The following is a 15,503-nucleotide window of genomic DNA, read 5'->3' as shown; positions in this document are numbered from 1 at the left end:
GCGGCACAGAGTTTCTCACTCATCAGAGGGGAACACCGAGACTCAATCCTGGGCTGACTGCAGGAGCAGCTTCAGGAGCAGCCGTGACGGCCATTGCCCGTGAGCATTGGAGCCGGATGGAGTGGCTGCAGGAACTGCAGCAGGAGCAGTCTCAGGATTCAGAAGCAGCCGCAATGGCCAGTGATCTTGTGCATTGGAGCCGGTTGGGTGCCCGAGAGCATCGGGACCAGCTGGAGCGGCTGTTGGAGCATGTAAGTGGCAGCTCCATGAGATGGAGGCTAGTCACAGAAAGGCAGCTAGTAAGTCCTACAGCGGTACCTCTTGTAGGGCTGCACAGTGTTCTCCCTTCTCAGAGGGGAGTATAGGGGGTCAAGTTTGGGCTCCACTTGAACAGGGGAGCAGAACATACCCCTAGTACACTTAGGGTGCGGAAAACCTATGGGAAAACACTTACCATCAGGGAACTGCAAAACTTGAATGTTCCCAGTATCAACCTAAACATGGTAGGGCACGGAATTGAAACGAAAGAATGTTCTAAGTCCTAACAGATGAAAACCTGGAACCTCCCAACCTCCAATATTAAAATTTGGAGGCATCTTATCTTAACAGGGAAAGATCTTCACATCGAGATAACTCTGGGACACATTAAGGAACGTCTTAAAAACTACTTCCTGAGAAATGTGCTACCCTCATCAGACACCGGCACCTCAACGACCATGGAGGATGCCGAAATAGTAACTAACCTACTAATAGGAACCAGGGAGATTGGTAGTGGATAACAGATCTATCTGTATGCATAGAATTATTCTACCGACACTTAAAATTCAGAAGTACAGGGGCATACCTTAGAATTCTTCATTCCATTATCCTCCAGTTCAGCATGTACCGAACTGAATGTTCATGCTTACAGGGAAAGAAACAACTAAAGCGCATACTGAACTACAGTGCCCATATATTATAGGACTTATGGAGGACATCCACACGAATCACAGGGATTTGTGTCCTAAATATCCTTCTCATAATTTAGAGGTGGTTGCCACTTCATCTTAGATTGACTAATTTGAATACTTCGTACTTTATATTCATTACAAATGGGAACCTTTGGTGCAACTAAGGGATTGATCCTAGGGTACTACATGGCAAGCATGGTATTAAAATACGCTTGCTATATAGGACTCATTGAAGGTGCCCACAGATGTATTTAACACAACAGATCGTCTGCGGTCCACTGTTAACACTTTCTTACGGCAAAGTCAGTTCAGCCTTTTGGGATGTTGATTTTTATGATGAAGTCATATAACATGGCAGTACTTTGCCGTAAGAAAGGGTACAGCCTTTATGGAGGCTTCCAGGGAACTAAACCAGCCATCAGACTGGTAGTAGAATAATTGGCATTAGGGGCTGTGTGACAGCCACATGATATCGGACCTTTACATAATCATAGTACAGAGCGCTACACGCGTCACTCAAGAAATTATGTGGGGGTCATTCTGACAGACTTATGAAACAACCAAACACAGTTACCCGTCTATGGAACCACATACTGATGGGCCTTGGATTGGGATGCTACTAATTCCATCTCCAGTTGTGGGGGAGATGGAATGCTCAGGAGGCATCACTACTAACGTTGGGCATATATACCTGGGGAAGTGAGAGCTAGTCATGGCTTTAAGTCAAATTGTTTTGGGTTATAACACCAGTATGTTAATCTACAAATTGACAACACCACCGGAGTAGCATATGTCAACCATATGGGTAGAAACATATCGACACCATTTGACTATCTGGCCAACACTATTTGTGAATTGAATTGAATTGAATCCTTCTTGTCAATCAGACCTTTCGGTCTGAACGAGATGTTGTTGCCTGCAGCCATACATGTAATACTAGCAGCACACAATGGACACGGGCTGGCATCCGCCGCGGTGAGTTCACCGGGTACCTCCACACTGTGATGCAGGCAATAGTCTTAGAGTTACTGTCTGTATTAACCTGGATTAATAGCGTATCCAGATAGAGATTGGATATCAGCATCCAACTACCAGGGAAACTGAATTTAGTGGCAGACAACAGGTCACGCTAAGTCTAAAAACTCTGTATGGATGTTGGATAAAATATGTATTGCTGGAACAGCTGGTATGGAACACCAGATAACGACCTATTCACATCCATGCTCTTACCAGTTATCAAATTATGTTCTTGGGAGCCAGAACCTACCTGGGGCAGTGGTTCAGATGTATCTTCGCTGATTGGGGGATCATTTATGCATCCCTCCCTTTGCCTCATCAGTCGGTTATTTAGGAAGAAACTATAGACTTCACGTCTCGAATCTTGATATACCTGATTGCCCTACGCAACCGGGGTACTGGTGATATCAACATGGGTCAGAACCATACATCACCACCCATCATAGACCTAACTTACTGGGTCTTCCCGCAACAAGGGGAGTTACCCGTCACTATTATATATTAACCTATTTATTTAGAGTTGAAAGCACCTCTTCTACACCTGGGACCGACGGACCGAATGCGGAATTATTTCAGCGGGTCACAGACTGTCCACCTAAACATCAGTACTTGGTATCATCTAGTAATGGGAAGTACTGTCACAACAATAATCATCACCCACAGATCTATGAACATCCCGTCTGTTCTGGAATTCCTGGCAAGCCTCCATTACGATGAGAGGCTCAGTCATAGTGCCATCAACTGCGCCAGAGGTGCTCTGTCAATATACCTGTCGAAGGTACAGAGCGGCATTCTGTTGGGACAAACCCTGGTAAACAAACTCATGAGGGGCATTTTTAAAATTAATCCGCAAGAACCAGGTACTACCAAATATGGGATGTGAGCATTGTACTGACCATGTTAAGAAACTGGTCTCCAGCTACAGCTCGGTTCCTACGGAAACTGACTATGAAACCAGTCATGCTGATGGTCCTGGTCACGCCACAAGGGTTCAGTCACCCCAGAAAACAAGGTTGGACAACATGATTATTTCATCTGGAAATTAAGGTTTACATCAGTGTAATAGTCATACAGAACAGACAGGGGCCAGCAGGCCTAAAAAACAGAATTCAGGGCCTACCCTACAGATGGTCGTCTCTGTATTATAACACACTTACTATCATACTTGAAGTATACTAAGATCATCAGAGGGGAGGAATGTCACTTTAATCAGCTACTAACAGCCATTTAAAACAGTGACAGTCCAGACCATCTCTGGATGGCTAAAACAAGTCCTAAATAGGCTGGAGTGGGAACTAGCATTTCAAATCTCACTCCACCAGGGCTGCAGCTACATTAGCAGCTATGAAGTTGGACGTACCAATGGACCAAATCCTCAAGACAGCAGGATGGCCAACGGAGGAATTTTCCAACAACTTTATAACAAACCAGTCATTGAACCTGAAACATTTACAGAAACAAATTTAAGTTCTGTAATATAATAGACCCATAAATAGGGGCAATAATTGGTGTTCATAATATTACTGTTGGATTTCAATATCGTATTGATGTCTAATGTTGTTAACTCTACTCTCCCCAAAAATCAAGGCAGATGTGATGCATGGACTCGTTCCACGGCATGAAATCACAGAGCTTTAAAATCTTCACGTAGTCACTCACGTGACTCCGAAGTAAAATAGTAAGATTAAACGAGAACTTACCAGTTTGAAGTTTGATCCTTATTTTATGAGGAGGAACGTTGAGGGACTACGTGCCCTCCGCTCCCACCCTTGATCATAGTCTGAACTGGTATCTGTTGTCTAATCTTACTATGTTTAGTCATTATAGTTATCTGTGATTCCACACCGCTGCTTTGAAGAATGACACGCATGCGTCGTAAGCGGGTTCTTCACGTAGTCCCTCAACGTTCCTCCTCATAAAATAAGGATCAAACTTCAAACTGGTAAGTTCTCGTTTAATCTTACTATTCTCTGCCACAGAAGGTAGTTGATGTCAGTTCATTGGCTATATTTAAGAGGGAGTTAGATGTGGCCCTTGTGGCTAAAGGGATCAGGGGGTATGGAGAGAAGGCAGGTACAGGATACTGAGTTGGATGATCAGCCATAATCATATTGAATGGCGGTGCAGGCTCGAAGGGCCGAGTGGCCTACTCCTGCACCTATTTTCTATGTTTCTATGTTTCCGTTCTGTATGACTCCGAATCTATGACTCTGCGTTAGTCATAGAGACATAAAACATGGAAACAAGCCTTTCAGTCCAACCAGCCCACCCATCTACACTGTCCCACCTGCCTGCATTTGGCCCATAGCTCTCCAGACCTATCCTCTGCATTAACCTATCTAAAGGTTTCTAAAAGTTGCGATAGTACCTGCCTCAACAACCTCCCCCGGTAGCTCGCTCCATACCCCCACCAATGTTGTGTGAAATAGTTACCCCTCAGGTTCCTGTTAAATATTGCTATTGATGGAGTGCAGCGTAGGTTTACAAGGTTAATTCCCGGGATGGCTTGACTGTCATCTGCTGATAGAATGGAGCGGCTGGGCTTGTATACTCTGGAATTTAGAAGGATGAGAGGGTATCTTATTGAAACATATAAGATTATTAAGGGTTTGGACCCGCTAGAGGCAGGAAACATGTTCCCGATGTTGACGGGATCCAGAACCAGGGGCCACAGTTTAAGAATAAGGAATAAGCCATTTTGAGTGGAGATGAGGAAAAACTTTTTCACACAGAGGGTTATGAATCTGTGGAATTCTCTACCTCAGATGGCAGTGGAGGCCAATTCTCTGGATGCTTTCAAGAGAGAGTTAGATAGGGCTCTTGAAGATAGCGGAGACAAGGGATATGGGGAGAAGGCAGGAACGGGGTACTGAGTGTGGATGATCAGCCATGATCACAGTGAATGGCGGTGCTGGTTCGAAGGGGCACATGGCCTACTCCTGCACCTATTGTCTATTGTCTATAAATACTTCTCCCCCTCATCTTAAACCTACGCTTTCGGTTCCCCTTGTCTGGGCATGAAACCCGGTATGGCCCTATGACTTCAAGTTAGCCAACAATTTGGCAGAACGGGAGTGAGAAAGGGAGAAAGGGAGAGAGGGAGTGAGAGAGAAAGGGAAATGCACACCTCCCCTTCCATCAGTCGGTGTTTCTGATTTAAATTGATAGCTTAATAATAAACGTTAGTTGCCGCAGTAGATTAGCTACACGGCTGTGGCAGCTGTAACCGTAATTTACTAGTCTCCAAGACAGAAGGGAAAGCAGGTGTTACTCTTCAAAGAATGATGCTTGAGCACCCAGCAAAGCCTTTGTGCAGTTCTGGCCATGGCAACTGGCCAGGCACGTTTCCCGACCACACATCTGCTCTTCCACAAACATAGGCAAGCTGGGACTAATTAGGCTATGCGGTTGGAAGAAGTATCTGCTGCGATACCGGCAACGTAGATCAGAAGACCTGCCGAAAACTCCCTGGCCACAGAAGATATTTCATTCCAAGCCTCCACTTGTCTGAAGAAGGGTCTTGACCTGAAACGTCACCCATTCCTTCCCTCCAGATATTCTGCCTGTCTACAGACACCCTTTTTTTGTGTACCTTCGATTTTCCAGCACCTGTAGTTCCTTCTTAAACAACATGCTGCCTGTCCCGCTGAGTTACTACTCCAGCTTTTTGTGTCGAACTTCACTTAATACACTTACAATTCTCAGTCGCTGCCTGACTTTGCAGCAGAATCTTGTCCATCTTTCACGAGGTTTGGCTATTCACCTCTTTGTTGCAATAGTCAAAGGCATCGCGGTGGTTATTGTAAAGATAGACACAACACGCCGGAGTAACTCAGTGGGTCAGGCAGCATCTCTGGAGGGTGACGTTTCAGGTCGAGACCCTTCTTCAGACAAGTGGAGGCTTAGAATGAAATATCTTCTGTGGTCAGGGAGTTTTCGGTGTTGGGTGACATTTAGGGTTGGGACCCTTCTTCAGACAAAGAAGAAGTTTTATACCAAAGAAGAAGAAACGTCCTGACCTACAACGTCACCAGTCCTTTTACTCCAGAAATGCTGCTTGACCGATAATCCAGCCTTTTGTGTTTATTTAGTTTGGTTTAAAGATACAGTGTGGAAACAGGCCCTTGGACCCACCAAGTCTCTCCCGACCAGCGATCCCCGCACACTAACGCTCTCCTACACACACTAGGACCAACTTTACAATTACCATTGAAGTGAATGACTGACGGCAAGTTTAGTTTAGTTGAGAGATACAGCGTGAAAACAGGCCCTTCAGCCCACCGATTCCGCGTCGACCAGCAATCCCCGCACACTAACACTATCCCACACACACTAGGGACAATTTACATTTACACCATGCCAATTAGCCTACAATCCTGTACGTCTTTAGAGTGTGGGAGGAAACAGGAGCTCCCGGGTTAAACCCGCACAGGTCACGGGGAGAACGGACAAACTCCATACAGACAGCACCCGTAGCCCGGATCGAACCAGGGTCCCTGGTGCTGTAAGGCAGCAACTCTACCGCTAAGCCACCATGCCGCGCGGTGCTGTAAGAATGAAATAAGTCCTCGTTCTGCATTCTGCGCCAGTGAGTTTGTTTAATTAATCATGTTTATCAAAGGCTTTCAGGCTGCGGTTTATGGTTGTATCAATGGACGATTTTCAACCCTGGATTAATAATCTTGATAGATGAGTTCATGGCAGCTGGAGAATTCAAATCCAATTAATTAAACAAATGCGAGCTATCGCAAATTAATGTTGAAACAGCACCTGATCACAGGAGCTTTGATAGAAATGATCGCCACACAAGGTCCTCGCCTCACACAGAGAGTCGCCTACATTGCCAACAATTGCACCAAACATGATACATCAATACATCGAATGATACAGCGCGGAAACAGGCCCCTCGGCCTGTTGTTGGAGTCTGCAGCGTGGCGGCTGTGGGCCCGGTGCTGAGCCTGGAACTCGGGTGAGGTGACGGCTCCCGGCCTGCCGGTGGGCAGTGGAGGGTCGAGGGTCGACAGAATCGCTGGTGGAGGCCCGCGGGGGGCTGGTGGAGAGATACGGGTTGGCAGTGGCAGCATTGGTGGCCCAGGTGAAGGACCTCCATCCACATCAGCCTCAATTTCATTTGTTTCCCAGAAGAAGGACACAAAAAGCTGGAGTAACTAAGCCTTCAGAGAGAAGGAATGGGCGAAGTTTCGGGGTCGAGACTCTGCTTCAGTCTGGTGGGGATAATGGGAAGTCTAAAGAAGGGTCTTGACCTGAAACCTCACCAATTCCTTCTCTCCAGAGATGCTGCCTGTCTCGCTGAGTTACTCCAGCATTTTGTGTCTACCTTTGGCTAAACGTGCCCAACATGTCCTATCGACACTAGACCCACCTGCCTATATCCCTGTAAACCTGTCCTATCAAAGTCCCTGTCCAAATGTTTCTTAAACGTTGCGATTGTACCAAACTCAACTACCTCCCCCGGCAGCTTGTTCCATACAACATACACCCTTTGTGTTAAAAAGTTACCCCTCAGGTTCCCATCAAATCTTTCCCCCCTGACCTTAAGCCTATGTCCTCTGGTTCTTGATTCACCTCCTCTGGGTGAGAGACACTACATTGCTACCTGATCTATTCATCTCATGAGATACAGACAGAACAATGTGCCCCATGGATTTAAAAGCTCAAGTGCACACCCACCATGTTCAGTTTAGTTTAATTCAGTTTAGTTTACTGTCACGTGTAGCGAGGTAGAGTGAAAAGCTTTTGTTGCACGCTAACCAGTCAGCAGAAAGACAATACTTGATTACAATCGATCCATTGACTGTGTGTAGGTATATGATAAGGGGATAACGTTTAATTAATTAACAACAGTTTAAGAATAAGGGATAAGCCATTTAGAACGGAGATGAGGAAACAATTTTACAAACAGAGAGTGGTGAGTCTGTGGAATTCTCTGCCTCAGAGGCCGTTTCTCTGGATACTTTCAAGAGAGAGCTAGATAGAGCTCTTAAATATAGTGGAGTCAGAGGATATGGGGAGAAGGCAGTAACAGGGTACTAATTTTAGATGATCATCCATGATCACATTGAATGGCGGTGCTGGCTCGAAGGGCCGGATGGCCTATTCCTGCACCTATTGTCTATTGTCTATTGTCCTTTGAGAAGCAAGGAGAGGGAAGAATTACATTTGATTTCATGTTTATCTTCACTCCTTACAATGCTGTGTACGACAGTGATTACAACTTCTACTGAAGTGTGGATGGCTGTTGGCTCGCTAGGAGCTCATCCGCCCTTCGACAGGCCTTGTTTTTGGTCCTGCTGGGGGTCCACAGCCCCCTGCTCACCTGGTAAACCAAGTGGGGCAGACAGTTTAGTCGGCGACTATCCGACCATGGAGCGGGTAGCACGGGATTACACGGTACCCGTGGCGGGGGGGATGTAACCTTTAGGGCAAGGTAAAGCCAGCAAAGTCCGATCAAGGATACTCCGAGGGTCACCAAAGAGGTGGATAGTTGTTCAGCACTGCTCTCTGGTTGTACCCTGGTCACCCCCATTACAGCAAGGATGTGAAGGCTTCAGGAAGGTTGCAGAAGAGGTTCCCCATCTGTGATTCCTCATCTGCTCTCCACCCCCACGACTATGTTTGAACCCGGACTCGCCACCACAGCTACATGTGTTTTCTCGGTGCTAGCCAGCGCCTCCATCCTCTGCCTCGGGGCTACCAACTCTGGTTGCAGACCTCCTGGTTCGGACCCAACCCGGATTACATTTTACTGATTATATGTCTCATTGTACTCATATGCCTCAGCCAACGATGAAAAGCATTCTACATTTTCCTTCAACTAGGAGCTTTTGATCTTTCGTTTCCCCACCCTCCCCATCCACATTTCTACGTCTCCCACTCCACTGACTCTCAGCCTGAAGAAGGGTCACAACACGAAACGTTACCCATTCCCTCTATCCAGAGATGCTGCCTGTCCCGCTGAGTTACTCCAGCAATTTGCGTCTACCTTCACCAGAATGCTGCCTAGATTAGCTACGTGGAGAGTATGAGTTTGAGTTTATTGTTATGTGCATAGAGGTTACTGCTGTCTGTACAGAGTTTGTACTTTCTCACCTTGACCTGCGTGGGTTTTCGCCAGGTGATCCGGTTTTCTCCCAAACTCCAAAGGTTTTTAGGTTAATTGGCTTGTGAAAAAAACAAATTTTAAATAGTCCCTAGTGCATAAGATATTGCTGGTGTTCGGGGTGATCACTGGTCGGCATGGACTCGGTGGGCCGAAGGACTTGTTTCCATTCAAAATATCAAAAATATTGAGTGTGAAGAAGAGGTCCTGCCTGAAACCTCTCCTGTCTGTTTCCTTAAAGAGAGCCGCAAAATGCTGGAGCAACTCAGCGGGTCAGGCAGCATCTCTGGAGAGAAGGAATGGGAGACGTTTCAGGTCGAGGCCCTTCCTCAGACTTGTCCATTTGCTCCAAAGGTGCCATCTGATTAGTTGAGTTTAGTTTAGTTTAGAGAAACAGTGCGGAAACAGGCCACCGAGTCTGCACTGTCCAATGATCCCCGCACATTAACACTGCCACGCACACACTGGGGACAATTTTACACTAATATCAAGCCGATTAACCTACAAACCTGTATGTCTTTGGAGTGTGAAAGGAAACCAAAGTTCTCAGAGAAAACCCACGCAGGTCACGGGGAGAACGTACAAATTCCGTAGAGACAGCACCCGTAGTCAGGATGGAACCCGGGTCTCTGGTGCTGCAAGGCAGTAAAGTCACAAGTGATAGGAGTAGAATTAGGCCATTCCGCCCATCAAGTCTACTCCACCATACAAATCATGGCTGATCTATCTCTCCCTCCTAACCCCATTCTCCTGCTTTCCCCCCGATAACCTCTGACACCCGTACTAATCAAGAATCTATTGTATCTATCTCTGCCTTAAAAATATCCACTGACTGGGCCTCCACAGTCTTCTGTGGCAAAGAATTCCCCAGATTCACCATCCTCTGACTAAAGAAATTCATCCTTACCTCCTTCCTAAAAGAGCGTCCTTTAATTCTGAGGCCATGACCACTAGTCCTAGACTCTCCCACCAGTGGAAACATCCTCTCCACATCCACTTTCTCCAAGTTTTTCACTATTCTGTACGTTTCAATGAGGTCCCCCCTCATTTTTCTAAACTCCAGCGAGTACAGGCCCAGTGCTCATCGCAGGTTAACCTGCACGTTCCTGGGATCATTGTTGTAAACCTCCTCGAGACCCTCTCCAGAGCCAGCGCTTCCATCCTCAGATATAGTAACTATACCGCTAGGCCACTGTGCTGCCACCAGCTTCCAGTTCCTCCAGCACTTTGTGTTTTGCTCAATATCCCAGCATTTGCAGTTCCTTGCATCGCTTGCTGCAATGCCTGAATTTAGGCCAGTCTCATTATACTGCGGCCACGTGAAGTGATTATAGGAACCCATGCTGTTGTCATGGAAGTGACGATCAAAATTACTTAATAGTTTTTAGAGGAAAATGTACATCTAACTTGAAGTGCCAGATGTCTCCATTTGGAAGCTTGAACTTGAAACATGCTTTCCAATTGCGTTCCCAAAAAGTAGATTAAAATCTGATTGTTACCAACATTGTAGGACATACACATTATTGTTGAATGCAAAATTGGTCAAATCCTAATTGTTAACAGATCTCCCGGGTTTAAATATATCTTTAGAAAAGAAGGTTTTGGGGGTAGTACAGAGATGCATTGGTAGAGTCATAGAGTCATAGAACGATACAGGCCCTGCCCTTATTTGACGTCACAAAATGCAACACCTCACACTTCTCGGTATTAAATTCCATCAACCATTCCTGCACCCACCTGGCCAATCGATCCAGACCCTGCTGCAATCTTTCACAACCATCTTCACTATCTGCAACGCCACTCACTTGTGTATCTTCTGCAAACTTGCTAATCTTGGCCTGTATGTTCTCATCCAAATCATTCTCACCGAACCCTGAGGCATACCACTAGTCACAGGCCTCCAGTCCGAGAAGCAACCTTCCACCTTCACCCTCTGCTTCCTTCCATGGAGCCAATTTGCTATCCATTCAGCTATCTCTCCATGTAGAGTTGTTGACTGACAGCGGCAAAGACCTGCGTTCGATCATAACTACGGGTGCTGTCCGTACGCAGTTTGTACGTTCTCCCTGTGACCGCGTGGGTTTTCCCCGGCTGCTCCGGTTTCCTCCCACATCCCAAAGACATGCAGGTTTGTGGGTTAATTGGCTTCTGTAAATCGTCCCTAGTGTGCCGGGGATCATACTAGTGTACGAGTGATCGTTGGTCGGCGCGGACACGATGGGCCGAAACGCTTGTTTCTACTCTGTGTCTCCAAACTAAACCTTTGAGAAAATAGAGTACTGTTGCAAGCATGACTTTCCCCGTTCACTTTTCCACCTCAGTGAATTGGATGCATTTGAGACAAAATTACAACCCCAAGACATCTCTAATGGAAGATCAGCCCCAGGCATCACTACGCCTGCAATTATATGGCGTCATGACAACCCACAATTAGTACGGTCCAGATCCAGAAACCTGAGACATTCTGAATAATGATTCAGGTCATACACCAACTGGGAGCGGACAGGGACCAGGAGTGTAAAGGATAGAGATGCCAGATGCTGGGCTTTGTCCACCCAGCTGTACTCTGGTTCCTAGATGGGGCAGGACAGCAGATGGCACTTTGTAACATCTCCAGTACTGTATGGCCCATCTCCCACAAGGTTCCACACGGCATCATTCTCAACTCCTCACATCTTATTTCTTCCTGTCGACGGACTTACACACTGCAGCCAATATTCATATTTTATTCTCTTGATTTCTATTTTCTGGAAATGAGAGCAAGGTAAAATCTCTTTTAGTTTTACTTTAGTTTCGAGATACAGCATGGTAACAGGCCCTTTGACCCACCGAGTCCACGCCAACCAGCAATCCCCACACAGTAACTGTATCCTCCACACACTAGGGTCAATTTACAATCTTACTGAAGCCAATTAACCTACAAACCTGCATGTTTAGTTTAGTTTAGTTTAGTTTAGAGATACAGCGTGGAAACAGGCCCTTCGGCCCACCGAGTCCACGGCAACCAGCGATCCTCACAGTGTCCTGCACACACCAGGGACAATTTACAATGACACCAAGCCAATTAAGTTAAAAAACAAGAGTAATAGAGAGCCAAAAAGGAGAGTCCAAGATGTGCTGTTAGCCATATGTTGGTGTATCTGAGCCACTACACTGCCCAAGGCACCACAGAAACCAGTGGCAGGACCATGGCATAAGTTCATAAGTGATAGGAGCAGATTTAGGCCGTTTGGCCCACCAAGCCTACTCCGCCATGCAATCATGGCTGATCTATCCTTTGCTCTTAACCCCATTATCCTGCCTTCTCCGCTGGCACCTTTTATAATCAAGAATCTATCTATCTCTGCCTTGGCCTCCACAGTCATCTATGGCAATGAATTCTACAGATTCACCACCCTCTGACCACAGAATATCCTCCTCATCTCCTTCCTAAAGGTGCGTCCTTTAATTCTGAGGGTGGCCTCTGGTCCTAGACTCTACCACCAGTGGAAACATTCTCTCCACATCCACTCTACACACATGCCTTTCATAGAAACATAGGTGCAGGAGGAGGCCATTCGGCCCTTCGTGCCAGCACCGCCATTCAATATGGTCATGGCTGATCATTCAAATTCAGTACCTCGTTCCTGCTTTCCCCCATATCCCATGATTCCGTTAGTTTCAATGAGGTGTCCCCTCATCCTTCTAAACTCCAGCTAGTAGAGGCACAGTGCCGTCAAATGACATGCTGAAGAGAGGGTGGGATGTACAGTACTTTGCCTCCAGCAATCTGCTTCAGGCCGGGGGAGACAAGAGTAGGAACAAAAGCTCCATTCATTAAAATAGACCTGCCGATTTCACAGAGGATCGAAGTGTTTCAGTTATATTTATTTTACCTTGTGGATTTTTTGCTTGACTGAAAGATACGGCTCAATGCAGACACGTCCATGCCGACCATCGATCACCCGCTCACAATCGCTCTGTGTTAACCCACTTTCACATCTACCACCTACACACTAGGGGCAATTTAGCATAGTTTCGTTCAGTTTAGAGATGCAGCGCAGAAACAGGCCCCTCGGCCCACCGATCCCACGCCGTCCTGCAATCCCCGCACACTAGCACGATCCCACACACACTGGAGACAATCTACTGAAGCCAATTAACCTACAAACCTGTACGTCTTTCAGTGTAGGCGGAAACCCAGAGCATCCGGAGAAAGCCCACACAGTCACGGGGAGAACATACAAATCCCGCACAGATCCCAAACTCAGGATCTAACCCTGGTCTCGGGCGCTGTAAGACAACAACTCCACTGCCGCTCTTTACTTTTCCTACAATTCATTTATTCATCTCCAAAAAATTATTCAAAGTATTTATAAGGCTTTGCATAAAAATGTCCTCACCCAAATGCTAATTTTACATGAAGGTATACACAAAATGCTGGAGTAACTCAGCGGGTGAAGCAGCATCTATGTTGGAGAGTATTGTTAATTTTACATTCCTTTTTGCACATTCATTCTTCCAAATGAATAACTTGTCCTTTGTACCTACGTGTCCTTCGAGACAGAGCAAGCTCTGAACATCAAGTACCATTAAAGTGCCTGTCCCACTGTACGAGGTAATTCAAGACCTCTCCCGAGTTTAAAAAAATAATCAAACTCATGGTAAGCACATAGAATGTACTTAGCGGGTACGTCGGAGCTCGGGACGTCTCTTAGCAACTCGTAACGCTAACGGCAGGTACTTGGGAGATTCAGTAAGCTTGTGAAGACTCGTGAAGATTTTTCAAAATGTTGAAAAATGTCCACGAGAGCCCCGAGTACCTATGAGCGGCTATTACCGTAATTCTCCGAGTTCGAATCAGGGGAAACTCGGGAGAACTCTTGAACTAGCTCGTACAGTGGGACAGGCCCTTACGGTTCCTCGTTACGATTGCTCTGATACCTATCTGCTGTCAACAGCCTTTGAACTAGTTTTAAAAGTCTCCTTTTGGTCAGAGCTTTCAAAAGCCGTTCACCAAGTCGTCGCCTGGGTTCAGAAAGATAAAAATCAGTAACAAAATAAAAATAACCACAAAGGCAACACAATGGTGCAGGGAGTAGAACTGCAGCATAAAGGGCCTGTTCCACTTACGCAACCATTACAGGCGACTGCTGGCACCCGTGATAGGTCGCCGAAATTTTAAACGTTGAAAATTCAGCGGCGACCAGAAAGACGCTGCGACTCGTTGGAGACCTCTCATGACCATACAGGCTGTATCGTCGTGAGAGGTCTCCTATGGTCATGAGAGGTCACCACGACATGTCGCCAGGGGTCGCCTGTATGGTCGTGAGAGGTCTCCTATGATCGTGAGAGTTCTCCAAAGAGTCGTAGCGTCTTTCCGGTCGCCACTGAATTTTCAACATGATGAACATTTCGGCGACCTATCACGGGTGCCAGCAGTCGCCTGTAAAGGTCGCGTAAGTGGGACAGGCCCTTAACAGAGCCTGAGATTCAGGTTCAATCCTGACCTCTGGTGCTGTTTGTGTGGAGTTTGCATGTTGTCTTTTATTTTTGTCCGGGTGCTCCGGTTTCCTCTCACATCCGAAAGATTTGCTGGTTTGTGGGTTAATAGGTCTCTATAAAGGGCGGCACAGTGGTGCAACGCTAGAGTTGCTGCTTTACAGCGCCAGAGACCTGGGTCGACCCTGACTACGGGTGCTGTCTATATGGAGTTTGTACGTTGGCCCTGTGACCTGCGTGGGTTTACTGCGGGGTGCTCTGGTTTCCTCCTACACTCCAGAGACGTACAGGATTGTAGGCTATGTGTAGGCGCTCACCGTCCTACGCACACTAGGGACAATTTTTACAATTTTACTAAAGCCAATTAACCTACAAACCTGTACGTCTTCGGAGCGTGGGAGGAAACTGGAGCACCCGGAGACAAACCCACGCAGGTCACGGGGAGAACGTACAAACTCCATGACAACAGCCGTGGTGAGGATCGAACTCGGGTCTAAGGCAACAACTCTACCACTGAGCCGCAGTGCCGGCCTCACCTCTGTGGCATTCATGTGCAAAATTATTAGCTCAAGCATATTTGTGTCTCTTCAAAAATACAATAAGCAGACGTGAGGCTATTTATAGTCCAAACAGAATTGGACATCAATGCGTTAATTACATTTAAACTGAAGAAGCAGCTGCCAGGGGTTTTAATTGACTTAGCGACTGGGCTTTGTCAATATGTAACAGGTTGCCATATGTAACAGTAAATAAACCTAACACAAGTGGAAAATAAATTGGAGCGCAGATTGTTCATCAGTGGATGGTTTAGTTAATAATGAAACTAAACACAGCTGTGCATAGTGGCACTGTGATCACACCACTGAAGTTATTACCATTATTATTTCAAATTGGTTTCGCTGAACACCTTCACTCAGTCCGCCTGAACCTACCTG

At 46.4% G+C, this 15,503-nt stretch overlaps 1 protein-coding gene across 1 annotated transcript in view; it reads right to left on the bottom strand.

Moving 5' to 3' along the window:
* The window catches only part of LOC116975561 (contactin-associated protein-like 5), a 1,077,365-nt gene that overhangs the window by 275,689 nt on the left and 786,173 nt on the right, over positions 1 to 15,503 (bottom strand). The window lies entirely within an intron of this gene.

Source organism: Amblyraja radiata, chromosome 7 (assembly GCF_010909765.2).
Source record: "Amblyraja radiata isolate CabotCenter1 chromosome 7, sAmbRad1.1.pri, whole genome shotgun sequence".
Lineage (NCBI taxonomy): Eukaryota > Metazoa > Chordata > Chondrichthyes > Rajiformes > Rajidae > Amblyraja > Amblyraja radiata.
This window is presented reverse-complemented; position numbering and strand designations above follow the sequence as displayed.